Below are 27691 nucleotides of genomic sequence, written 5' to 3' on the forward strand. Positions count from 1 at the left end.
TTATTAACGGTTTGTCGAGAAATGCGCCTTTGTGGCTCAATGGCTTAAGTTGCAGACTAAACTTGGTCTTGCGAATTTCTCTTTTCTTATCGCTTCTGTCACCTATAACAATAACAATAATGCCAAGTCACGTTGCACCGTGTTTCGGAGTGCGTGCAGAAATGTAGATCCCCTCTAACTGGCTGTATAAGTCTATTCAGAGATGGGAGAAAATCAAGGACTTCCTTATAGGTGGGCGGCCTCAGCAGTTTGGGCTATAGCGCACTAGGCAGCCGCATTGTTGAGCAGCCATTTCAGTCAGCCAGCTGACGGTCAGTCGTGACTGATCAGCTGAAAGAGATGGACGTGGAATATGTTATGCATTGTTTCTCATAACCTTACTATAATCATGAAAATTATTTTTCCATCATTGTACTGTCTTTGTGCCGTACAGATCACCAGTTCACTATTTTATGAAATCAATTTTACTTGAAAATATCATTAGTAAAGCCCCACATCAAACGGAAGAGTACCGATGCCGTGTGTCGTTGGAGAAGAGGAATTTGATATGGCTGACAATTTAATGCGTCCTTATGGAGGAAGGAGTTTAGCAAACAATAAAAGAACCTTTAAAACCCGATTGTGTTGGACTAGCTGGTCTATAAAATGCACTTTTGACACTCTGGGCCGGCTAGGGTGGTCGTGAGGTTCTAGGCGCTACAGTCTGAAACCGCGCGACCGTACGGTCGTAGGTTCGAATCCTGACTCGGGCATGGATGTGTGTGATGTCCTTACGTTAGTTAGGTTTAAGTAGTTCTAAGTTCTAGGGGACTGATGACCTCAGAAGTTAAGTCCCATAGTGCTCAGAGCCATTTGAACCATTTGTCCCTCTGGCAAATAAACGGAGAATGGAGAATTTTTCATGTCTCAATGGCTCTTCGAAAAGAATTTGCAATTGTCATAATAAATGTATGCAGTGTTTTATAAAATAATGTGCTAGAAAGAGACATCTACATCTACATCTACATGACTACTCTGCAATTCACATTTAAGTGCTTGGCGGAGGGTTCGTCGAACCACAATCATACTATCTCTCTACCATTCCACTCCCGAACAGCGCGCGGGAAAAACCAACACCTAAACCTTTCTGTTCGAGCTCTGATTTCTCTTATTTTATTTTGATGATCATTCCTACCTATGTAGGTCGGGCTCAACAAAATATTTTCGCATTCGGAAGAGAAAGTTGGTTACTGAAATTTCGTAAATAGATCTCGCCGCGACGAAAAACGTCTTTGCTGTAATAACTTCCATCCCAATTCGCGTATCATATCTTCCACACTCTCTCCCCTACTACGTGATAATACAAAACGAGCTGCCCTTTTTTGCACCCTTTCGATGTCCTCCGTCAATCCCACCTGGTAAGGATCCCACACCGCGCAGCAATATTCTAACTGAGGACGAACGAGTGTAGTGTATCTTCTAAGTGTCCTGCCAATGAAACGCAACCTTTGGCGCGCCTTCCCCACAATATTATCTATGTGGTCTTTCCAACTGAAGTTGTTCGTAATTTTAACACCCAGGTACTTAGTTGAATTGACAGCCTTGAGAATTGTACTATTTATCGAGTAATCGAATTCCAACGGATTTCTTTTGGAACTCATGTGGATCACCTCACATTTTTCATTATTTAGCGTCAACTGCCACCTGCCACACCACACAGCAATCTTTTCTAAATCGCTTTGCAACTGATACTGGTCTTCGGATGACCTTACTAGACGGTAAATTACAGCATCATCTGCGAACAACCTAAGAGAACTGCTCAGATTGTCACCCAGGTCATTTATATAGATCAGGAACAGCAGAGGTCCCAGGACGCTTCCCTGGGGAACACCTGATATCACTTCAGTTTTACTCGATGATTTGCCGTCTATTACTACGAACTGCGACCTTCCTGACAGGAAATCACGAATCCAGTCGCACAACTGAGACGATACCCCATAGGCCCGCAGCTTGATTAGAAGTCGCTTGTGAGGAACGGTGTCAAAAGCTTTCCGTAAATCTAGAAATACGGAATCAACTTGAGATCCCTTGTCGATAGTGGCCATTACTTCGTGCGAATAAAGAGCTAGCTGCGTTGCACAAGAACGATGTTTTCTGAAACCATGCTGATTACGTATCAATAGATCGTTCCCTTCGAGGTGATTCATAATGTTATCAATTTAAAGACGTATTGTACGTCCCTCCAGAAACGGAAATTCCTCCAGGTTCTACGTGCTGTCGAAATTCATTGTGAAATTTAGCAAGGTTCAAAATGGCTCTGAGCACTATGGGACTCAACTGCTGAGGTCATTAGTTCCTTAGAACTTAGAACTAGTTAAACCTAACTAACCTAAGGACATCACAAACATCCAAGCCCGAGGCAGGATTCGAACCTGCGACCGTAGCGGTCTTGCGGTTCCAGACTGCAGCGCCTTTAACCGCACGGCCACTTCGGCGGGCAAATTGAGCAAGGTCTGGCTGCTTTAAAAGTGCAAAGAGACCGAAGGCAGCTACATTCATTCTCCTTCGAGATAGCCTGCTCACAACTGGCAGCGCGGAGCCACGAAATCACAGCGGTTCAGCTGGGAGAGCTACAGTGTACGTCATTGTTTTATTCGCTGCGGCAAGCTGGCTGCCTCATGCCTTAAAAGGCGCAATTTCACCTAGGCAACATATGGGCAACATGTGGCATGCGGCTATGACGCATGCTACGAGGATCAAAAAATGGTTCAAATGGCTCTGAGCACTATGGGGCTAAACTTCTTAGGTCATCAGTCCCCTAGAACTTAGGACTACTTAAACCTAACTAACCTAAGGATATCACACAGATCCATGCCACAGGCAGGATTCGAACCTGTGACCGTAGCGGTCCTGCGATTCCAGACTGTAGCGCCTAGAATCGCACGGCCACTCCGAGCGGCTACGAGGATCAATTCAACCAAGGCGACACATGGCAACACGCCGCATGCGACATTATCGCATGCAACACCAGGCAGTTTGTTGCCAGCCGCATGCCTCACCTGTCGACAAGAAACGACTTGTTGCCCCCTGTCGTCAGCTATCCAACAGTCAGTGGATCCGTGCAGCTTGTTGCTTGCGACATGGAGTGGACGACTGCGAAAACTACTACGTTTATTAAAGATCATCACAATGCGCGTGAGTTGTGGGACATTCGAAGTAGTAATTACAAAGACATTAGACTAAGATACGATAAACTGGAGCAGCTCGCCAAAAATATGACTGTAGTGTTGTGGAAGCAAAGAAGAAAATAGAAAAAATACGAACATCATTCCATCGTGAACATAAAAAACTGCAAATCACGAAGAAAAGTGGTTCATCACCTAAAAAAGGATGAAAGTAGTTTGCATCTGAGCTGTTGAGATTCCTTCAAGACGTTGACGAACCAATGAGAACCATTTCAACCACAAGCGAAGGGGATGACTTTGAGGTAAGTTCATAATAGTGAACTTACGACTATTCAATCATAGTGGGTGTTTTTGTTGCTCTCTCTGTGCCTACAGATTTAATACTGACTTAAATACTCGACGTCTTGTAAGACAATGTTTTTGTTTTTAATTCTCAAGCATGTTTCACTACTTGTATACAGTCATCAATGATTTTATTTATTGTAAGGTTTCGTTCGACAATCTACTACTACGTCTTTTTTACGATAATGTATGTTATATTTCGGGATACAAGATGTCAACTTTGCTGTAGTGCTCTGTAGTTACAAAATTATAGTTCATGTCTTTATGTTAATGGCGTGCTCCCCAGGTTTTATGTAGCTGACTCCTTTAGTCATTTCGAGCCACAAAATTAATATTCTCCCAAGTGCGATGAAGTTTGTTCTACATTTTGTTAATTGTGATTAAATTATTCAGAATAAAGTAGGTTCATTAGCCAACAAAAAGGCATACGTTGGCAGAAACTGTAGGCAATAAACAGCAAAATAGGAAAAACGTAAACATTTTATTTTAAACATAGTATTAGGTTCATATTAACAACGTTTAAAGAGGTACAATACTTTTAAAAATCACCAAATTTAATGCAATTTTTATTAGGGCCTGTTACGTCAGTGCCGCGCGGGATTAGCCGAACGGTCTCAGGCGTTGCAGTCATGGACTGTGCGGCTGGTTCCGGCGGAGTTTCGAGTCAAAAATGGTTCAAATGGCTCTGAGCACTGTGGGACTTAACTGCTGTGGTCATCAGTCCCCTAGAACTTAGAACTACTTAAACCTAACTAACCTAAGGACCGTAGCGCCTAGAACCGCTCGGCCACTCCGGCCGGCAGAGTTTCGAGCCCTCCCTCGGGCATGGGTGTGTGTGTGTTTATCATTAGGATAATTTAGGTTAAGTAGTGTGTAAGCTTAAAGACTGATGACCTTAGCAGTTAAGTCCCACAAGATTTCACACACATTTGAACATTTGATTTGTTACGTCAGTCTCCGTGAACCACAAAAAGGATGTTTTTTTATTCACAGATTACATAGCCGGCCGGTGTGGCCGAGTGGTTCAAGGCGCTTCAGTCTGGAACCGCGCGACCGCTACGGACGCAGGCTCGAATCCTACCTCGGGCATGGATGTGTGTGATGTCCTTAGGTTAGTTAGGTTTAAGTAGTTCTAAGTTCTAGGGGACTGATGACCTCAAGTGTTGAGTCCCATAGTACTCAGAGCCATTTTCACAGATTACATACATAAAAATGCGTGTAGTTCAGTTCAAAGTTGCCATTTCCTTGAATTATAACAACTTGCATTTCCTCTTGGTTTGCACACGTCAGTAGTGATCTTGCCAAGGGACGCGTCCTTTGTTTGAGGCAAAGTACGTCATAAACTGATCCCGTACTTCTGCTTCTAATGCTGATCTCCGGGGTTTGCGTTGCGAATTGTCCATGCCACAATCATTCTGAATTACGGACCTCCATGATCCACAAACAACATTTCCATCGTTTGTGTCAATGTCAAATGTTCCTTGAGGAGAATAGAGTGGTTCTGAAGTGGAGCTTTTTCTCAAGAAGTTATGAAGGTAAACGAAGCTTGTAAAGATTTCTGCAATTTCCACAGACAGCAATAGTGGTTTTCTAAACACACGAAACACTGACGCCAACAACCCAAAACTGTTCTCCACTACTCTGCGAACGCGTGTCTGTAGTTGTACTGTCTTCTGCAAGAACCTCTTTCGTGGAAGCCTGAAAAGGGTTTCATAATGTGCTCCTGTAGTGGAAATGCATCATCAGCCACTAATACGTATGGTACCACTATATTCCTTTCAGAAGGAGGTTCCGGAGGCGGTAGGGACAACTCATTTTTCGCCATTCTTTTGCAGAACGATGTTTCTCGAAATACACCGTCTGAAATACGGCCTTGGCACCCTACATTAGCGTAAAAAAGGAATAGTGAGCATCAACAATGTCCACCAGCACAATACTAAAAGTCCCTTTATAACTGAAAAACATGCTGCCACTATTCTTTGGGTTTTGAATCACTATATGTTTTCCATCACAAGTCCCGCAGTGCGGGTAATTCCAGGACACATCAAAATCTTTTGCAATGTTTCTCCATTTGCCTTCAGTGGATGGAATCTAAAAAAAAAAAAAAAAAATCTGTAGATACATCGTTGTTTTGCGGTTTTTGCCATCACAGTCACTGATGTAATATTCTGTGCCATGGGTTTCGGATGTAATCAGTTTGCATGACCATAAATACCATTATAGTATTAGTAATACGAGAGAACTGCATAGCTCCACACACATAACAAGTGGCATGTGCTTTGCGTTTTCCAATTTCAGTGTATTACTAGTCAGTCTTCGGACTGATGACCACAACAAAAACAATAACAACAATATTATTATTATTGTAATTATGTTTAAAGTCTGCCGGCCGCGGTGGCTGTGGTGCTTGCGCCGCTGCAGTCACAAGCCGCGCAGCTGCTTCGGTCGCAAGTTCGAATCCTGCCTCGGGCATGGATGTGTGTGATGTCCTTGGGTTAGTTAGGTTTAAGTAGTTCTAGGTCTAGGCGACTGATGACCTAAGCTGTCTGGTCGCATAGTTCTTAGAGCCATTTGAACCATTTTTGTTTAAAGTCTGCATATGGGTTATGTCTTAAAACCGTCGCCCAGAATTAATCATAAGAAATAGTGACGGCAACAGGCAAGGAAGAAATTAATTAACTTTTTTACGTATTTGGCTTTTACAGAGTGAAGATGCTATGTCAAGCGCTCCCGATACTCCGAGCACATTAAGCAATGATTACACAGTAGCTGTATAATATGCATCTTCTTGTCATGAAGTTGAGAAAGAAGGGCCGAGATGTGGAGGCAAATTGTTTTTTTCCTTCAAGAAGAGAGTAAGAAGGAATTTAAGGTCTATATCTCAATCAGAACGCGAGGAAGAAGCATATGCTATCTTAAAAGAAGTAGCTGCGAGAGATGAATTTTCAACCTACGGCGAGCATGTTGCAAACGAGGTACGGCGTTTGTCGCATAGAGCAGAAATGCTAGGGAAACATCACATAAATATGTTATTCCATGCGGCTATGGGTAGATACGATGGAGAAAATCCTCCCAATAGTCCTACAGTAGTATTCGTTGCTGATAACGAACTGGAAGTACACAGTCCTTCATTGATTCACTCTGAAACCTCTGCTAGCACAACAGAACAACATCAAGAGGATTCTGATTTACGAATACTGACTGATCTTTTTTGATCTGACCTAGCAGCATCGTGAACTTAAATGAAAATATACCACAGTGTAATTTGAATAAAATTGAAAAAAATATAAACGTCCAGTACGGCATTTCAAACTGAATATTTTATTTCTGCAAGATGTTTCCACATCAAAAGTGTACTACACACAAGCATAAGTTTGTTATGACACTATTTTCTTGCTTGCCTGTACAAAATCTTGTAGAACACGTATTATAGCTGTGCATACTTGTGGAATAATTCTTGAAATACTTGGTTCCGAAATCCGGAAAGCAAAATATCTCGAAGTCACTAATAGTCTGACATCAGCCGGTATTGCGTCACGAAAGATGGTGTCTGATTTTCTTATAAGTGGTGCGATTTTATGCAGCAGGTACCTAAATTCTTCTAAACTCATTCGGGTAAAAATTTCAAACAAAGTTTCATCGTCACTCGTTAGTTTCCTGAAAAATTCGTTGCGAGATTCTTGACCATCCACAAATAATCCTCTTCTCTATCATCTTGGCTTCCTTCTCTTTCTTTTTCTTCTGTTACTCAAGGTTACCACCAAGAGCGCAGCAGCTGCTACCGTTTGCAGAGACATGATGCACTCTCCTGATGTTGCTTCAGTGGAATTGACTGAGGCGCACGCTACAAACACAGGAAACTTGCAGCATGCGACACCAAGCAACACATTTTTTGAGCAACAGCAACTTTGTTGCATGGTTCAATGCCGCACGCTAAAAATAGGCAACAGTAGGCGACACGTAGCATTCGACTTGATGCAACGTGTTGCCCAGTGTTGCCTCCGCGGAATTCCGCCTTTACAGCCCTTGCACTACCGACTAAGCCCCCTTCAGTTGTCTCTGCACCTGCCAGTACGTCTCCCCCTCCCACTGCTAACATGGCACAAGAACTCTACGTAAGCACCCAACGATGAGAAAGCTGCCGACAAAAATTCTCAGTTCTCACAACTTTTCTTAGATTGCTAACACTATGGGATGTACATGTCTCCTTATATAATTACGCAATTCGTAGTTGTAATGCTACAAAATGAGCGAACCAAGCAAGTACTCAGTGGTTACTAACGATTAACATCACCAGACTTTTAGTCTAAAGCCTCCTTCAACTTTCATGGAATGCTGCCATACAAATGTTTTTAAGATTAACTCTGTGTAAGTTTACCGATAGAATATGGAATAGTTTTTAGATCCGACATCCGTCTATCCAATTATGTAGAGCTTTGAGGATTCAAAAATTTCGGAAGAGAAACTAGGTTCTAGAATATATTAAAGTTCGTAATATTATAGCACACTTGCAACTTGCGTACCATTAAGGTGTCAAGAGGCGTTTGGAAGACTTCTGCCTTTCTATACCAACTGCAATTATTGCAGCAAATTCTTATCCACGACTTAAAAACAAGTAGTTCGTCTCTATTGCTCTCCAAGACCAAGGGAGGCTTACAACAAAACTCAGATACAGAATAGCCAAAGAAATGTCAGATTAATTGGGTCACGAGTTTCGAATAACATTATGGCGTGAAAAGGAGATTTCATTTCGAATATAATTTGAGAAGTGAAGTTAAAGTGAAATAACAACAAATTACTTGCCAAAAGCTGCAGTGGAACCGATGATTTCTCAATTTTTGCTGAAGAAGATGCTGAGCTGACAGTCATACATCGAAGTCATGATTAATGACGAATTTAGGAGTGCATTGCATATGTAGAAACTACTTTTTTCAGTGTCACAACGGTAAATCTCCATAAAACACATAAAGTACCCTTTAGCATGTTTCAATAAAAGAGTTGTTTTGAAAACTAATGTAAAAAAAAGAAAAGTACATTCGCTTCACAAATGACAAGAAATGCAATTGAAATTCAGATTTATCTATTATTCTTAACACATTTTATTCGCAGATGATGAACAAGTGTTTTTTCTTGTGTAAGTGAATAACGTTTCGAATAATATTCGGTATTTGCGAATTACGAATAGTAATTTATATCTGTCTCGTTATTCGTCATTCGTATAAATTTCGCCAAATTTGGTGCTAAGCGAAGTGTATCGCGCATGTGCACACCGCAAATTCGCAGCCTATTTGCAAGTGAGTTCAGGTCTGTGAAATCCGCGTGGCTGCGGACAAACTCTCAATCGACTAAGCCAGTCGCGTGGCAGGTATACATCCGCTCACGGGTGTCATTAACATCGGTAATCTTCGGAAACTTCCGCTAACGTTCGCCATACGTACTCGAGCTCTCACTCGCACGCCGCAGGCGTATGCTGGCCACGAGGTTACCTGTGCGGTTGCAGGTCTGTACTGCACAATTTAGTAGACGGCAAATACTGTGGTGGCTGCCCCTTCGGAACAGAGGGGGGAACTCGCCCAGTGCTGGGAATGATAAAGCATTTCTGTCCAGGGGTCAAGTTATCTTGCATGAGCTTCTCCTTCATTGGAAAGACCAGACACGTTTATCAGTTGCAAAACAAGAAGACCTGTGATGATGTCATTTCTTTCTCTAGAGCAGAGTTCGTAACATATAAGCCCAAGGATACAGTTGTGTAAGAAACGGAAATCAGTAGTAAAAGATTTTTCCCTTGAATTTAATTTCTTTTCTCTTGTAAAAAATTTAAAGTGTATCAGAAATGGTTTGTGTTTACGGATGCTCTACTAGTAAAACATTACTGCTGTCTTTCTGCACTTGTATTATGAGAAACGGAATGTTGTGCCTCATTATTAACAGCAACTGAAACCGTAACTTCTTTATGGGACTTATAATATTCAGTGATGAGATGAAAAGCATAATTCTATGGTAGTACCAGAATACCTTCTCAGATTTTCTGGATACAAATAAGTTACGTACGAAAAGAGATACATTTATTACTGTTATTATTATTATTATTATTAGTCTCGTGACCACTATGAGATTTGGCACTTAGAATGTTTGACATGATTTTAGCTCTCATGTGACATATGTCATGATTTCCTGAAGATGTATACTTTTCTTCACATTTCTGTGACACTTTGTGTCTTGGTGATCACTTGACGTCGTTGCTCCTAGTACACCTATTCCCATAGAGATCCGATTCGTTTTTCAGCAACAAATGTAATATATTAGCTGATTGCCTCACAATGTACATTTATTTATTTACACCAAGTTAGGCAGAAATTGTTCTATGCAATCCATAATTATACTTTACATGACACCCCTGCTACTATCCTCACCTCGCCCCCCTCCCACCCCCTTACCGACACACTAACCTATGGCTCAATTACCATCAGCATGTCGCCAATCAGTCTATAAACCCAGAATATAGTGCCACACTACTGACTGTTAACAAACGAAGCTACAAGCATATGGAACAGGCTGCCAGGTACAGAAACTGTATGTTATCCTCGATGGGGAGTATCCATGAGAGATAGGGTTATTGTCAGGAGTGTCCCAGGGAAGTGTGATAGGACTGCTGTTGTTTCCTATGTACATAAATGATCTGGCGTATATGTTAAACAGCAGTCTGCTGCTATTTGCTCGCGATGCTGTGGTGTATGGGAAGGTGTCGTCGTGGAGTGGCTTTAGAAGGACACAAGCTGGTGTGTTGAACGACAGCTACCTTTATATGCTGAAGAATTTTAGTTGATAGATGAGTAGGATAAACAAACCCATCATGTTCCAGTACAGCATTATCAGTGTGCTGCTTGACACAGTCACGTCGATGAAATATTTGGGCGTAACGTTGCAGAGCGATATGAAATGGAATGAGCACGTTAAGATCGTAGGCGAATCGTCGACTTAGTTTTATTGGAAGAATTTTAATGAAGTGAGGTTCATTTGTAAAGGAAGCTGCAAATGGGACACTGGTGAGACCAGTTGTTGAGTACTGTTCGAATGTTTGGGATCTGCACCAGGTGGGATTAAAGGAAGACATCGAAGCAGTTCCTGCTGGAGCAGGATTTTGTGCACGAACTGACCTCTCGATTCAGAGGAGGGCTGCTAGATTTGTTACAGGTGGGGTCAAAGAACACACAAGTATTACGGAGTGGGAACTCAAATGGGAATTACTGGAGGGAAGGCGACGTTCTTTTCGAGGAGCTCTATTGAGAAAGTTTAGAGAAGCTAACTACAGAACTATTCTACTGCTGCCAACGTGCATTTCATGAAGAGGAGGTTCGAGAGATCAGGGCCCGTGTGGAGGCATATTGATAGTCGTTATACCCTCGCTCTATTACGCGAGGAGAAAACTACTACCTATATTGTGCGAGTGGAACAGGAAAGGAAATGAGTAGTGGCACAGGGTATCCTCCGTCACGCACCATGTAGTCACTTGCGGAGTGTGTATGTAGATGTAGATGTACTAAGGATTCAACACCAAAATACGTCTTTTCCGAACGTTTATGTGTTCTACCCTTCTCATCCCCATCCACACCACAGCCCCGGGGGCAAAATGTCATCGGAGTCCCACTAGTCAGCCTAGCGACCACCGTAATTGTGGATATGGCAATAATTTCTGTTCTTTTACTGTTCTTTTGTAAGTTATTAAATATAGGCACCCCCGCCCCCCTCACACGAACTGACAGAATAAATCTGCCTAAATATAGTCCGTTATCTGACGTAAATAAGAATGAAGTGCGTGCCCAAGTACGATTGAATTTGCGTGAGTTCAGGTTTCGATTTAAACAAGCAACTGTATCTGCATCTAAATCTACCGCATATAATTTTCTTTATATCAATAAACACGGCTGAAGGAAAATTTATAATTTTTGTGTCGCTAATGGTAAGTCATATGAACAGTAAGGTTGCTGCTATGCTATCCTGAAGTACACGAAAGGTTACCATGGATAAAATACACCGACGAAAAAGGAAAGTTATCATGAGCACTTCGGCATAACACTACCAAACTGATGCTCCAGCTATTCCTTGCCTGTGGCACATGTTGATTAAAATTTTCCAACGTCAACTTATTTTCAGTAAGCTGTGGGATACCTCCTGATATAGTGCCTGACCTCCTTTTGCCCGGAATAGTGCAGCAGCTTGACGTGGAAATACGCTGCAGAAATATTGAGCCATGCTGCCTCTACAGATGTTTATACACTACTGGCCATTAAAATTGCTATACCAAGGAGAAATGCAAATGATAAACGGGTATTCATTGGACAAACATATTATACTAGAACTGACATGTGATTACATTTACACGCAATTTGAGTGCATATATCCTGAGAAATCAGGTAACCTCTGGCAGTAATAACGGCCTTGATACGCCTGGGCATTGAGTCAAACAGAGCTTGGATGGAGTGTATAGATACAGCTGCCCATGCAGCTTCAACATGATACCACTGTTCATCAAGAGTAGTGACTGGCGTATTGTGACGAGCCAGTTGCTCGGCCACCATTGACCAGACGTTTTCAATTGGTGAGAGATCTGGAGAATGTGCTGGATAGGGCAGCAGTCGAACATATTCTGTCTCCAGAAGGACCGTACAGAACCTGCAACATGCTGTCGTGCATTATCCTGCTGAAATGTAGGGTTTCGCAGGTATCGAATGAAGGGTAGAGCCACGGGTCGTAAAACATCTGAAATGTAACGTACACTGTTCGAAGTGCCGTCAGTGAGAATAAGAGGTGACCGAGACGTGTAACCAATGGCACCCCACACCATCACGCCGGGTGATACGCCAGTATGGCGATGATGAATACACGTATCCAATGTGCGCTCACCGCGATGTCGCCAAATACGGATGCGACCATCATGATGCTGTAAACAGAACCTAGATTCATCCGAAAAAGTGACGTTTTGCCATTCGTGCACCCAGGTTCGTCGTTGAGTACACCATCACAGGCGCTCCTGTCTGTGATGCAGCGTCAAGGGTAACCGCAGCCATGGTCTCCGAGCTGATAGTCCATGCTGCTGCAAACGTCGTCGAACTATTCGTGCAGATGGTTGTTGTCTTGCAAACGTCCCCATCAGTTGACTCATGGATCGAGACGTAGCTGCACGATCCGTTACAGCTATGCGGATAAGATGCATGTCATCTCGACTGCTAGTGATACGAGGCCGTTGGAATCCAGCACGGCGTTCCGTATTACCCTCCTGAACCCACCGATTCCATATTCTGCTAACAGTCATTGGATATCGACCAACGCGAGCAGCAATGTCGCGATACGATAAACCGCAATCGCGATAGGCTACAATCCGACCTTTATCAAAGTCGAAAACTTGATGGTATGCATTTCTCCTCCTCACACGAGGCATCACAACGTTTCACCAGGCAACGCCGGTCTACAGCTGTTTGAGTATGAGAAATCGGTTGGAAACTTTCCTCATGTGAGCACGTTGTAGGTGTCGCCACCGGCGCCAATCTTGTGTGAATGCTCTGAAAAGCTAATCATTTGCATATCACAGCATCTTCTTCCTGTCGGTTAAATTTCGCGTCTGTAGCACTTTCTCTTCGTGGTGTAGCAATTTTAATGGTCAGTAGTGTAATTGCGAAAGTGTTGCCAGTACAGAATGTGGTGCACTAACTGAACTCTCGAGTATGTTACATACATGTTGGGTGGGTTTTATGTTGGGCGATCTAGGTGGTCAAATCGTTTGCTCCAATTGTCCAGAATGTTCAAACCAATTGCGAACAATTGTGGCGTGGTGACTTGACATCGTTGTTTGGGAACATGAAGTCCATGAATGGCTGCAAATCGTCTCCAAGTAGCCGAACGTAATCATTTCCAGTCAATTATGGGTTCAGTTGGAAGAAAGAACCCACTCCATTCCATGTAAGCATAGGCTACACCATTATGGAGCTACCATCAGCTTGCACAGTGTCTTGTTGACAACTTTGGCCCATGGTTTCGTGGCGTCCGCACCACACTCGAACCCTACCATCAGCTCTTACCAACTGAAATCGGGACTCATCTCACCAGGCCACGGTATTTCAGTCGTCTATGGTCCAACCAATATGGTCATGAGCCGAGGACAGACACTGCAGGCGATGCCATTAATTAACCGCCAATTTTCGCCGCACTGTCGTAAGGGATACTTTCGTCATTTACATCTACATGGATACTCAGCAAATCACATTTAATTGCCTGGCCGTGGGTTCATCGAGCCATCTTCACAGCATCTCTCTACTATTCCACTGTCGAACAGCTCGCGGAGAAAATGAACAGTTATATCTTCCCGTGTAAGCTCTGATTTCCCTTATTTTTTTGTGCTGATAGTTTATCCCTATGTAGGTTGGTGTCAACAAAATACACTCCTGGAAATGGAAAAAAGAACACATTGACACCGGTGTGTCAGACCCACCATACTTGCTCCGGACACTGCGAGAGGGCTGTACAAGCAATGATCACACGCACGGCACAGCGGACACACCAGGAACCGCGGTGTTGGCCGTCGAATGGCGCTAGCTGCGCAGCATTTGTGCACCGCCGCCGTCAGTGTCAGCCAGTTTGCCGTGGCATACGGACCTCCATCGCAGTCTTTAACACTGGTAGCATGCCGCGACAGCGTGGACGTGAACCGTATGTGCAGTTGACGGACTTTGAGCGAGGGCGTATAGTGGGCATGCGGGAGGCCGGGTGGACGTACCGCCGAATTGCTCAACACGTGGGGCGTGAGGTCTCCACAGTACATCGATGTTGTCGCCAGTGGGCGGCGGAAGGTGCACGTGCCTGTCGACCTGGGACCGGACCGCAGCGACGCACGGATGCACGCCAAGACCGTAGGATCCTACGCAGTGCCGTAGGGGACCGCACCGCCACTTCCCAGCAAATTAGGGACACTGTTGCTCCTGGGGTATCGGCGAGGACCATTCGCAACCGTCTCCATGAAGCTGGGCTACGGTCCCGCACACCGTTAGGCCGTCTTCCGCTCACGCCCCAACATCGTGCAGCCCGCCTCCAGTGGTGTCGCGACAGGCGTGAATGGAGGGACGAATGGAGACGTGTCGTCTTCAGCGATGAGAGTCGCTTCTGCCTTGGTGCCAATGATGGTCGTATGCGTGTTTGGCGCCGTGCAGGTGAGCGCCACAATCAGGACTGCATACGACCGAGGCACACAGGGCCAACACCCGGCATCATGGTGTGGGGAGCGACCTCCTACACTGGCCGTACACCACTGGTGATCGTCGAGGGGACACTGAATAGTGCACGGTACATCCAAACCGTCATCGAACCCATCGTTCTACCATTCCTAGACCGGCAAGGGAACTTGCTGTTCCAACAGGACAATGCACGTCCGCATGTATCCCGTGCCACCCAACGTGCTCTAGAAGGTGTAAGTCAACTACCCTGGCCAGCAAGATCTCCGGATCTGTCCCCCATTGAGCATGTTTGGGACTGGATGAAGCGTCGTCTCACGCGGTCTGCACGTCCAGCACGAACGCTGGTCCAACTGAGGCGCCAGGTGGAAATGGCACGGCAAGCCGTTCCACAGGACTACATCCAGCATCTCTACGATCGTCTCCATGGGAGAATAGCAGCCTGCATTGCTGCGAAAGGTGGATATACACTGTACTAGTGCCGACATTGTGCATGCTCTGTTGCCTGTGTCTATGTGCCTGTGGTTCTGTCAGTGTGATCATGTGATGTATCTGACCCCAGGAATGTGTCAATAAAGTTTCCCCTTCCTAGGACAATGAATTCACGGTGTTCTTATTTCAATTTCCAGGAGTGTATTTGCGCATTCAGAGGAGAAAGTTGGTGATAGAAATTTCATGAGAAGATTCCACTGCAACGAAAAACGCCTTTGTTGTAACGGTGTACATCCCAAATCCTATATCATGTCCATGAGACAAATTCCCCTATTCCGCGATAATAAGAAACGTGGTGCTCTTCTCTGAACTTTCTCGATGAAGTCCGTTAGTTCAAATGGTTCAAATGCCTCTGAGCACTATGGGGCTTAACATCTGAGGTCATCAGTCCCCTAGAACTTAGAACTACTTAAACCTAACTAACCTAAGGACATCACACACATTCATGCCCCAGGCAGGATTCGAACCTGCGACTGTAGCGGTCGCGCTTTTCCAGACTGAAGCGCCTAGAACCGCTCGGCCACGAAGTCCGTTAGTCCTATCTGGTAAGGGTCGCAGACCGTGCAGCAATACTCCAGAAGAGAATGGACATGCGTAGTGTATGCAGTCTCTTTAGTAGATCTGTTACATTTTCTAAGTGTTTGCAATAAAACGCATTCTTTGGTTTGCCTTCCACACAGTATTTTCTTTCCAATTTAAGTTGTTCGTGATTGTAATTTCTAGGCCTTTAGATTAGACTGATTTATCGTGTAACCGAAGTTTAACGGATTCCTTTTAGCATTCATGTAGATGATCTCACATTAGGGTAGATTACCAATTTTCGCAGCATTCAGATATCTTTCCTAAATCGTTTATCAACTTGCTTTGATCTTTTGTTAATTTTGCTTGTCAATAAACGACAACATCATCTGAAAACAACCTAAGAAACGCGCTCAGATTGTCCATTAAATCGTGTGTATAGATAAGGAACAGAGGAGGGCCTATAACACTACCTTGGGGAACACCGGAAATCACTTCTCTTTTACTCGATGACTTTCAGTCAATTACCACGAACTGTGACCTCTTTGACAGGAAATCACGAATCTAGTCACGTAACTGAGATGATATTCCAGAAGCACGCATTTTACTACAAGCCACGTGTGTGGTACAGTGTCAAAAGCCTTCTGGAAATCTAGAAATACGGAATCAATTTGAAATCCCGTATCAACTACATTCAGAACTTCGCGTGTATTTCACAAAAATATTTTCTGAATACGTGTTGACAGCGTGTCAATAGACTTTTACCTTCGAGGTAATTCCTAATGTTCGAACTCATTATATTTCCAAACTCCTGTTGCATATCGAACTTAATAATACGGGCATGTAATGCAGTGGATTACTTCTATTACGTTTCTAGAATATTGGTGTGACCTGTGCAACTTTCAGATGTGGCCGAGCGGTTCTAGGCGCTTCAGTCCGGAACCGCGCGACCGCTACGGTCGCAGGTTCGAATCCTGCCTCGGGCATGGATGTGTGTGATGTCCTTAGGTTAGTTAGGTTTAAGTAGTTCTAAGTTCTAGTGGACTGATGACCTCAGATGTTAAGTCCCATAGTGCTCCGAGCCATTTGAACCATTTTTGCAACTTTCCTGCCTTCGGGTACGGATATTTCGTCGAGCGGGTGGCTGTATATGATTGTTAAGTACGGAGCTATTGCATCTGCGTCCTCCGAAAGAACCTAATTGGTAAACAGTCTGGACTGGAAGACTTACTTTTATTAAGTGTTTTAAGTTTCTTCGCTATCCCGGGAATATCTACTTCTAAGTTACTCATGTTGGCAACTGCTCTTGTTCGAATTCTGGAATATTTACGTTGTCTTCTCTGGTAAAGGAATTTCGAAAGGCTGTGTTTAGTAACTCTCCTTCGGCAGCTCTGTCGTCGATAGTATTTCCATTGCTATCGCGCAGAGAAGGCGTTGATTATGTATTGCCGCTAGCTGACTTCGTATACGACCAGAATCTCTTTGGATTTTCTGTCAGGTTTAGAGATAGAGTTTCGTTGTGGAAATTGTTATAAGTATCTCACATTGATGTCCGCGCTAAATTTCGAGCTTCTCTAAAAGATCGCCAATCTTGGAGATTTAGCGTTCGTTTAAATTTGGCATGTTTTTTTCGTTGTTTCTGCAACAGTGTTCTGACCCGTTTCTCGTACTAAGGGAGATCAGCTCTGTCGTTTGTTAATTTATTTGGTATAAATATCTCAGTTTCTGTGTATATTGTTTCTTTGAATTTAAGCCAAATCTGGTCTACACTTATATTATTAATTTGGAATGAGTGGATATTATCTCTCAGGAAGGCTTTAAGCGAATTTTTATCTGCTTTTCCGAATAGGTATATTTTTCATTTATTTTTGGAAGACTTGGGGTTACATTATCCAATTTTGCTACAACAACCCTGTGTTCACTAATCCCTGTATCTGTTTTGATGCTCGTTATTAGTTCAGGATTATTTGTTGCTAAGAGGTCAAGCGTGTTTTCACAACTGGTCGCAACTCGCGTGGGCTCATGAAGTAACTGTTCGAAATAATTTTCAGAGAATGCGTTTAGCATAATTTCGGATGATGTTTTATGTGTAACTCCGGATTTAAACAAGTGTTTTAGCCAACATATCGAGGGTAAATTGAAGTCACCGTCAACCGTGACGGTATGAGTCGGGTTCATGCTTGAAATTAAACTCAAGTCTTCTATGAACCTTTCAGCAATTGTATTATCTGAGTTGGAGGGTTATCATTTTATTGCGGTTGTCAAGAATGACCTCTGTTCGTACAAACTCACAGGAACTATCTGCTTCAATTTCTCTACAAGATAACCTACTTCTAAGAGTACCAAGCATCCCACCACCAACTGTGTACAGCTTATCTTTCGGAACACCGTTAGGTTCTTCGCAAAAATTTCGGCTGAACGTATCTACGGCTTTAGCTAGCTTTCAGTGCCTATAACGATTGTGCATCAATGCCTCCTATTAGCGATTGGAGTTCTGGTACTTTCCCAACACAGCTACGACAATTTACAGGTGTTATACCGATGGTTCCTGGATCTACGTTCTTCCTGTATTCGACCTGTACCCTTTGAGAATGAAGCCGTTTTTGTATTTCCCCGAGACCCTCTAACCTAAAAAACCTCCCCGTCCACGCCACACAGCCCGTGCTACCCGCGTAGCCGCTTCCTGCATGTAGTGGCCTCCTGACCTATTTAGCGGAACCAACGCTTGACGTCGTTCGGCCCACACTGATTTCTGTGATTATTTCACGCAGTGTTGCTCGTCTGTTAGCACTGAAAACTCTACGCAAACGCCGCTCCACTCGGACGTTAAGCGAAGGCCGTCGGCCACAGCATTGTCGCGGTGAGATGTAATGCCTGAAGTATGGTATCCTCGGCACACTCTTGACGCTGTGGATCTCGGAATATTGAGTTCCCTAACGATTACCAAAATGAAACGTCTAGCTCCACCTACCATACCGCTTTCAAAGTCTGTCAATTCCCGTCGGGACGTCGGAAACCTTTTCATAAAAATCAGCAAATGACAGCTCCGCTACTGCACTGCTCTTTTATACCTTATTTACGAGATATCATCGTCATCTGCATAAGTGCATATCACTATCCCATGACTTTCGTCACCTTAGTGTACTTTCAATACAGAAATAAATAGTTCATTGAGATGAAGAATGATTGTCAGTATATGATGACTATTGGGTATGTCTAACGCTAGCGGTATATTTTAGGCGGAGATTGAAATACAGCATGCTCAGAGAAGGTGAATAAGCAGCGTATTACCATCTTTTGGACTCTGAGAAAGGTAGAAAAATGATCGAAGAACGTAACATGACGAGATCGACTCAGAAGAGCAGTGTGGCAAAAGAGTTGGCACGCGTCCTTCCAAAACTATCATATGATTTTTGAACTGGTTCTAACGAACAGACTGATGACAACAGCAGAAATTCGATCAGATGTGCAAGGAGGGTGTCGCAACAATTTGTCGGAGACAGATTACTGGCAGCACAATTGAGATATCGAGTTGCTGTACTTCTGTTACCACCGACATCATACCACAGACAACAGAGACTTGCATGGCGTAGAAGCAGAATCAATTGGAACGTTGGGTAGCATTCTGTGGTGTTCACTGATGAGCCTGTCTTCTGCTTGTGGAGATCAGATGAATGGCAACGTGTCCGTAGAGGATCTGCTGAAATCTCACAGGAAGCAGGTCCACATATCTCCTCGTCCTGGAGTCACGGTTTGAGGAGCTGATTATTTAAAAACAAATAAAAGGAGTTATTGGACATGACAAAAGCGCTGATTGGGTAACTATTGGAGGAAGGCAGAATCCTCATCAGGACGTGTCGAGAAGGTAAACCCTGCCGTCATAGCGTTCATGACCAGAACATCAAATTGCACATACAGGGGCGACAAAAGTCACGGCATCCTTCTAATATCGTTTCGCAACTTCTGTTTCCCGACATAGTGCAGCAGCTCGAGTCGTTGTAAGTCCTCTGCAGAAATAATGAGCCGTGCTGCCCCTATACCCGCGCATAATTGCGAAACTGTTGCCTGTGCAGGAATTTTGTGATCGAACTGACCTCTTGATTATGACCCATAAATATTCGATGGGATTCACGTCGGGCCATCTGGATGGCCAAATCATTTGCTCCAATTGTCCAGAGTGTTCTTCAAATCAATAGTGAACAACTGTGGCCTGGTGGCATGGTGCACTATCATGACAAAAATTCCATCGTTGTATGGGAACATGAAGTCCATGAATGGCTGCAAATCGTCTCCAAGTAGCCGAACGTAATCATTTCCAGTTAGTCATCGGTTGAGTTTGACCAGGTGATCCAGTCCATTCCACGTACACACAGACCACACCATTACGGAGCCACCACCAGCTTGCACCTTGTTGATAACCTGGGTCCAAGGCTTCGTGAGGTCTACACCGCACTCGAGCCCTACTGTCAGCTCTTAGCAACTGAAATCGGGATTCGTCTGAGCAGGCCATAGTTTTCCAGTCTTGTAGGTTGCAGCCTTTATGGTCACGATTCCAGAAGAGGCACTGCAGGCGATGTCGTTTTATTACTAAAGGCACTCGGTCCGATCGTCTGCTGCCGTAACCCATTAACCCCAAATTTCACTGCCCTTTCCTAACGGATACGATCGTCGTACGTACCACATTGATTTCTGCGGTTGTTTCACGCGGTATTGCTTGTCTGTTAGCCCGGACAACTCTACGGAAACACCGCTACACTCGGTCGTCGCCCACTGGCTTATCCATGGTGACTGGTAATTCCTCACATTTGGTATTCTCGCCACACTCCTGAGGCTATGGAAGTATTGAATTCCCTAACGATTTCCGAAACGGAATGTCCCAGGCCCCTAGCTCCAATTACCATTCCTCTGTCAAAGTCTGCTAATTGCCGTCGAGCGGCTATAATCATTTCGGAAACGCTTTCATTGAATTACCTGAGTACAAATGACAGCTCCGCCAATACTGCCCTTTTATACATTGTGCACGCGATACTACCGCCATCTGTATATGTGGACATGGCACTGTATGACATCAGGATAATTCAAAACATCATACTGTAATTCACACCATAAATTCCTTGAGGAGTGCACGGATGCTTGAAACCTTGACTGGCCTGGTCAGTCCTCTGATTTGCCAGCCACAGATCTGTGGTGCAATAGAAAGATGTATAATTTCATTCCAGCCTCCAGGCATCAGTCTTCATCAAATGACACTGCATGCGTTTCAGACATGGAAATAAATTCAAGATTACATTCAGGGATTGTTTGCTTCCACACCGTAACAAATGCAAGAGGACATTTTTTTCCGTTGGGGTCACTCCTCATACTCATGTTAATGATGGACATCACTTTTGAATGGATGTAATCATTTAATATCCGCTATGTAAGAGCTCAGATGCAAACCCAGTTCTAAGCAAAGAAGGGAAAGCAGAAAGGTGGAAGGAGTATATAGAGGGTCTATAAGGAGGCGATGTTCTTGAGGACAATATTATAGAAATGGAAGAGAATGCAGATGAAGATGAAATAGGAGAAATGACACTGCGTGAAGAGTTTGACAGAGCACTGAAAGACCTAAGTCGAAACAAGGCCACGGGAGTAGACAGCATCCCATTAGAACTACTGACAGCCTTGGGAGAGCGAGGCATAACAAAACTCTACCACCTGGTTAGCAAGATGTATGAGACAGACGAAATACCCTATGATTTCAAGAAGAATATAACAATTGCAATCCTAAAGAAAGCAGGTGTTGACAGATGTGAAAATTACCGAATTATCAGTTTAGTAAGACACGGCTGCAAAATACTAACACGAATTCTTTACAGGCAAATGGAATAACTGGTAGAAGCCGACCTTGGAGAAGATGAGTTTAGATTCCGTAGAAATATTGGAACACGTGAGGCAACGATGAGCCTACGACTTATCTCAGGAAATAGACTAAGGGAAGGCAAACCTACGTTTCTAGCATTTGTGGACTTAGAGAAAGCTTTTGACAATGTTGACTGGAATACTCTCTTTCAAATTCTAAAGGTGGCAGGGGTAAAATACAGGGAGCGAAAGGCTATTTACAATTTGTACAGAAACCAGATGGCAGTTATAAGAGTCAAGGGGGATGAAAGGGAAGCAGTGGTTGGGAAGGGAGTGATACAGGGTTGTAGCCAACGCCCGATGTTATTCAATCTGTATATTGAGCAAGCTGTAAAGGAAGCAAAAGAAAAATTCAGAGTTGGGATTAAAATCCATGGAGAAGAAATAAAAACTTTGAGGTTCGCCGATGACACTGTAATTCTGTCAGAGACAGCAAAGGACTTGGAAGAGCAGTTGAACGGAATGGATAGTGTCTTGAAAGGAGGATATAGGATGAACATCAACAAAAGCAAAACGAGGATAATGGAATGTAGTGGAATTAAGTCGGGTGATGCAGAGGGAATTAGACTAGGAAGTGAGACACTTAAAGTAGTAAAGGAGTTTTGCTAGTTGGGGAGCAAAATAACTGATGATGGTCGAAGTAGAGAGGATATAAAATGTAGACTGGCAATGGCAAGGAAAGCGTTTCTGAAGAAGAGAAATTTGTTAACATCGAGTATAGATTTAAGTGTCAGGAAGTCGTTTCTGAAAGTATTTGTATGGAGTGTAGGCACGTATGGAAGTGAAACGTGGACGATGAATAGTTTGGACAGGAAGAGAATAGAAGCTTTCGAAATGTGGTGCTTCAGAAGAATGCTGAAGATTAGATGGGTAGATCACATAATTAATGAGGAGGTATCGAATAGATTTGAGAAAAGAGAAATTTATGACACAACTTGACTAGAAGAAGGGATCAGTTGGTAGGACACGTTCAGAGGCATCAAGGGATCACCAAATTAGTATTGGGGGGCAGCGTGGAGGGTAAAAATCGTAGATGGAGACCAAGAGATGAATACACTAAGCAGATTCAGAAGGATGTAGGTTGCAGTAGGTACAGGGAGATGAAAAATCTTGCACAGGATAGAGTAGCATGGAGAGCTGGATCATACCAGTCTCTGGACTGAAGACCACAACTACAACACAATGTAATGAGCATATCCGCAAAGTTTGATACATATCTGATTGGTGTGATTCATGATGTATGTTTTCCAATCCGTCGGTGTAATTGTAGATAGGTTTGCAGCATTTAGAACCGATCGCATTATAAACAGAATATAAGGAAAATCGCTAGAAGACAGCTTATCTTTTTCCTATCGAATCAGCAACGATTGGCCGCAAGAAGACCCGCCAGAGCAGAGGAAACGCGAGCCGGCAGCTGCTGCGCGGCGCGGCGTCCCACGCTGCAGGAAGCTCCGCCCACTGGCCGGCCGTGCAGCACGAGCTCTGGCGGCGGCGCAGCTGCGCGGTGCGTCTCGTCGCTTGAGCGAGGCGAGCGGTACGTGGAACCCAGGGGCGGCCTTGTTAACCTTTCCCTCAGAAGGCGGAATAAGGCCGCGTCTGACAACGCACGTTCCCAGAATGTGGTCCTGCAACGGGAGAAGAAGCTCGTATCACTATTGGAGACGATCCACGTGCAAAACGTACCGAAACTGCAACAACAAAGTTGACGATGTACACAATACGCAGTTGAGTTATCGACGTTCAAAGGTGTGTGAAATGGCTGAGTTCACAGATACACTACTGGCCATTAAAATTGCTACACCACGAAGATAACGTGCTACAGACGCGAAATTTAACCGACAGGAAGAAGATGCTGTGATATGCAAATGATTAGCTTTTCAGAGCATTCACACAAGGTTGGCGCCGGTGGCGACACCTACAACGTGCTCACATGGGGAAAGTTTCCAGCCAATTTCTCGTACACAAACAGCAGTTAACCGGCGTTGCCTGGTGAAACGTTGCTGTGATGCCTCGTCTAAGGAGGAGAAATGCGTACCATCACGTTTCCGATTTTGATAAAAGTTGGATTGTATCCTATCACGATTGCGGTTTATCGTATCGCGACATTGCTGCTCACGTTGTTCGAGATCCAATGACTGTTAGCAGAATATCGAATCGGTGGGTTCGGGAGGGTAATATGGAACGCCGTGCTGGATCCCAACGGCCTCGTATCACTAGCAGTCGAGATGACAGGCATCTTATCCGCATAGCTGTAACGGATCGTGCAGCTACGTCTCGATCCATGAGTCAACAGATGGGGACGTTTGCAAGACAACAACCATCTGCACGAATAGTTCGACGGCGTTTGCAGCATCATGGACTATCAGCTCGGAGACCATGGCTGCGGTTACACTTGGCGCTGCATCACAGACGGGAGCGCCTGCGATGGTGTACTCAACGACGAACCTGGGTGTACCAATGGCAAAAAGTCACTTTTTCGGATGAATCCACGTTCTGTTTACAGCATCATGATGGTCGCATCCGTGTTTGGCGACATCGCGGTGAACGCACATTGGAAGCGTGTATTCGTCATCGCCATACTGGCGTATCACCCGGCGGGTTGGTATGGGGTGCCACTGGTTACACGTCTGTGCCGGCCGCGGTGGTCGTGCGGTTCTAGGCGCTCCAGTCCGGAGCCGCGCTGCTGCTACGGTCGCAGGTTCGAATCCTGCCTCGGGCATGGATGTGTGTGATGTCCTTAGGTTAGTTAGATTTAAGTAGTTCTAAGGTCTAGGGGACTGATGACCTCAGATGTTAAGTCCTATAGTGCTCATACTCATTTGAACGATTTGTGTTACGGCCTTTGGCTCTACCCTTCATTCGATCCCTGCGAAACCCTACATTTCAGCAGGATAATGCACGACCGCATGTTGCAGGTCCTGTACGGGCCTTTCTGGATACAGAAAATGTTCGACTGCTGCCCTGGCCAGCACATTCTCCAGATCTCTCACCAATTGGAAACGTCTGGTCAATCGTAGCCGAGCAACTGGCGCGTCACAATACGCCAGTCACTACTCTTGATGAACTGTGGTATCGTGTTGAAGCTGCATGGGCAGCTGTACCTGTACACGCCATCCAAGCTCTGTTTGACTCAATGCCCAGGCGTATCGAGACCGTTAGTACGGCCAGAGGTGGTTGTTCTGGGTACTGATTTCTCAGGATCTATGCACCCAAATTGCGTGAAAATGTAATCACATCTCAGTTCTTGTATAATATTTGTCCAGTGAATACCCGTTTATCATCTGCATTATTTCTTCGTGTAGCAATTTTAATGGCCTGTAGTGTATATCAGAAGAAACAGGACCCTACTGTTGAATACGCACTGGTGTGCGAACCTTAGTTACGAAAATAACTTTCACGCGATGTGTCACTGTCAAGTAACATAGCTCGATGAAACTTGGACCAAACATAGAAAGAACTACTCCAGTATAGCAATGAAGGTAATCGGAAGAAATACGCAATAAGGCGAACAGAAATGACACTTTTATTCAAAGACAATAATAACACAGACATTACGAAAGGCTAGACACAGTTATCAGCAGGATGTGTGATTACTAAGGACGGCAGTGCATGCTCTACATGGTGCTGCCATGCTGGCCACTAGGTTGGCAACGAGTTCTCGTGGTAGCGCGCTCCATTCCTCCAATACGTCTCTCCAACGCGTCTGACAAGTGCTCAATGCAATTTAAGTCGGGGGAACGGGCAGGCCAACCCATTCGCCGAAGATTTTCTAGTTCCGAGAACTCCTCCACCAGTCCAATTCGATGCGGTCGCGCATTGTCATCCATAAACGTGAAGTCAGGGCTGAATGCACCACTGAAAAGACGCACATGGAGAAAGAACAGTGCAGGGGTAACTTTGACCGGTGTGTGTAAAGTGTTCAAAGATTTGGAGGTCAGTACCCTCACGCAACATTAAGACTCACACAATACAACACATGGACCACCAACACGATCATTTCCGACAGTGTTCCTGGGTGCATTACCCGTTCCCATCTTTCGCTGCATGAGGGTACGTCCAACTGGGGGAAGTAAAGCTGTGAACGCATGTGGTGAGTCGTACACTGATAGCACTTGTCCGCAAAAGGCAAATGCTGTAGGCTCGAGTTCCAGTCTGGCACACAGTATTAATCTACCAGGAAGCTTCAAATAACGGCAGACTCTGCTGCAGAGTGAAAATTCATTCTGGAAATGATTAAATTGCTTGAAAGTAATCAAGGTAATTAAGAAAAATCCACCAGATACATATCTTCTAGTACGCTTTAAAATTCGAAGTGAAATACTGAACTTTAAATTGTGAGACACCTCATTTGCTTTCTCTCGATCTAAACTGATGTGCATAAATTAAACACGAAAATAACTTTCGCCTGATGTGTCACTGACAAGTAATATAGCTCGACGTAATTTGGAGTATACATAGAAAGAACTGTTGCAACATACTATAGAAGTTGAATGAAAGATATATGCAATGATTCGAATAAAATGATACTTTTATTGAATGACAAATTTTACAAGTATCTTGAAGTCTCAATGAAGTTACCTTTCGACAACATTTTTTCAGGACTGCATGTTGCCTATGCTTCAGATCTCACATCCACTGAAAGCATCTGCTCGTGGGTTATTGAGAGACTGGCAGTCCACTACTCAAAAATGGTTCAAATGGCTCTGAGCACTATGCGACTTAACTTCTGAGGTCATCAGTCGCCTAGAACTTAGAACTAATTAGACCTAACTAACCTAAGGACATCACACACATCCATGCCCGGGGCAGGATTCGAACCTGCAACCGTAGCGGTCGCCCAGATCCAGACTGTAGCGCCTAGAACCGCAAGGCCACTTCGGCCGGCTCCACTACTCAGTAGCCACTGCAGTTGATGATAGATATCTGTAATCTTCATATGGCGGCAGGTGGGAACACGTAGTACACGTTGTCGAACATAATCGTTTTGGCGGTCGTGTGTTATGTTATGGTGATACATAATGTTGCATGGGGGTATTCACCTCCAGATCTTTGAACACAGTACACTTACTCACTGGTCAACATTATTGTGGCACAGTACTCCTTCGCCATGTGCATCTTTTCCCGTGTGCGTTCGGACCTGACTTCACTTTTACTGATGAAAATGCACGACTGCGTCGAACATTGCAAATAGAGGAGTTCTAGAAAAGGATGGATATTTGGCGGATGGAGTAGCCTGCCCGTTCTCTCAACTTAAAACCCAACGAGCACGTGTGCTTCCACAAAAGCGTCTGAAACGCCACTGTCGAAAGTACACGTGGCCCTCCACACGTCGTCGCGCTGTCCGTATGGATACTTGACTTGATATAAACAAGCCCATTTCTCAACTAAAGACACATGAAGTGGATGTACGGTGCTGCACGTCCAGTTAAACAACATGTTTAGCCTCTCGGGCGCTAATCCTGTGGAATCGTAGAGATCCTGACCAACGTGAGAAGCAGTGTTGCGGAACGTCACGCCTCAGCCTCATTAGACCACGACCCTGCAGCTGATGAACTCCAACACCACGATCTACATCTACATCTACATGGTTACTCTGCAATTCACACTTATGTGCCTGGCAGAGGGTTCATCGAACCATTTTCATACTATTTCTCTACCATTCCACTCCCGTATGGCGCGTGGGAAAAAGGAACACCTAAATCTTTCCGCTCGAGCTTTGATTTCTCTTATTTTATTATGATGATGGGTGTCAACAAAATACACTCCTGGAAATTGAAATAAGAACACCGTGAATTTATTGTCCCAGGAAGGGGAAACTTTATTGACACATTCCTGGAGTCAGATACATCACATGATCACACTGACAGAACCACAGGCACATAGACACAGGCAACAGAGCATGCACAATGTCGGCACTAGTACAGTGTATATCCACCTTTCGCAGCAATGCAGGCTGCTATTCTCCCATGGAGACGATCGTAGAGATGCTGGATGTAGTCCTGTGGAACGGCTTGCCATGCCATTTCCACCTGGCGCCTCGGTTGGACCAGC

This window comes from Schistocerca americana, chromosome 1 (assembly GCF_021461395.2).
Source record: "Schistocerca americana isolate TAMUIC-IGC-003095 chromosome 1, iqSchAmer2.1, whole genome shotgun sequence".
Taxonomy (NCBI): Eukaryota; Metazoa; Arthropoda; class Insecta; order Orthoptera; family Acrididae; genus Schistocerca; species Schistocerca americana.